Source organism: Arachis duranensis, chromosome 10 (genome assembly GCF_000817695.3).
Source record: "Arachis duranensis cultivar V14167 chromosome 10, aradu.V14167.gnm2.J7QH, whole genome shotgun sequence".
NCBI classification, from domain to species: domain Eukaryota; kingdom Viridiplantae; phylum Streptophyta; class Magnoliopsida; order Fabales; family Fabaceae; genus Arachis; species Arachis duranensis.
The window spans coordinates 93,180,254-93,181,566 of NC_029781.3; positions in this window are offsets into that span (position 1 = coordinate 93,180,254).

Sequence of the window (1,313 nt, forward strand, 5' to 3'; positions counted from 1 at the left end):
GTTGTTTCTCATATGCATTCTCAATTTGTTAGTGTCAATAGTATACAAACTTCTAATTTTGGTGTCTTGCATGCATTGTCTATTTGATCTTAGTTGCATTTTGATTATTTCTCATTATTAAAAATCCAAAAAATTTTTTAATTTGTGTCTTTTCAAGTCAGTAATACAGAGAATTGAAGATTCAGAACATACAGCAGAGGAATTACACAGAAAAAACTGGGCGTTCAAAACACCCAGTGAAGAGGGAAAACTGGCGTTTAAACGCCAGCCAGGGCACCTGGCTGGGCGTTTAACACCCAAAAGGGTAGCATTTTGGGCGTTAAACGCCAGAATGGATACCATTCTGGGCGTTTAACGCCAAGATGGCACAAGAGGGAAGATTTTGTTTTTAATTCAAATTTTTTCAAGTTTTCATAATTTTTCAAAATCAAATCTTTTTCAAATCATATCTTTTCAATAATATATTTTCAAAATCAATTTCTTTCCATTTTCAAAAATACTTGCTAACAATTAATGATTTGATTCAACATTTCAAGTATGTTCCCTTTTCTGTTGAGAAAGGTTTAATGTCTGAATCATATCTTTTAAATTTCTTGTTAGCCAAGTCATTAATTTTAAAAATTAAATCTTTTTAAATTGTTTTTCAATCATATCTTTTCAATCATATCTTTTTAAAACCATAACTTTTCAATCATATCTTTTTAATCACATCTTTTTCAAAATAGTTTTCAATCATATCTTTTTGATTTCTAATTTCAAAATCTTTTTCAAAAATCACTTAATTTCTTTCCCACTCTTAATTTTCGAAAATCACCAATCAATTTTCAAAATTCTTTTAAAAATCTTTTAATTTATTTTCAAAAATTCTTCCCCTCTTCTCACATCCTTCTATTTATGGACTAACACTCCTTAATGCACAATTCGAACTCTATCCCTCCTGATAAGTTCGAATTCTTCTACCTTCTCCTTCTATTCTTCTTTTCCTCTAACATCTAAAGGAATCTCTATACTGTGACATAGAGGATTCCATATTTTCTTGTTCTCTTCTCTTTCATATGAACAGGAGCAAAGACAAAAGCAATCTTTTTGAGGCTGACCCTGAACCTGAAAGGACCTTGAAGCGAAAGCTAAGAGAAGCTAGAGCACGACTCTCTGTAGAGGACCTAACAGAAATCTTCAAACTAGAAGAACCCATGGCAGCCGAAAACAACAACAATGCCAACAATGCAAGAAAGGTGCTGGGTGACTTTACTGCACCTACTCCCGACTTCTATGGGAGAAGCATCTCTATCCCTGCCATTGGAGCAAAAAAC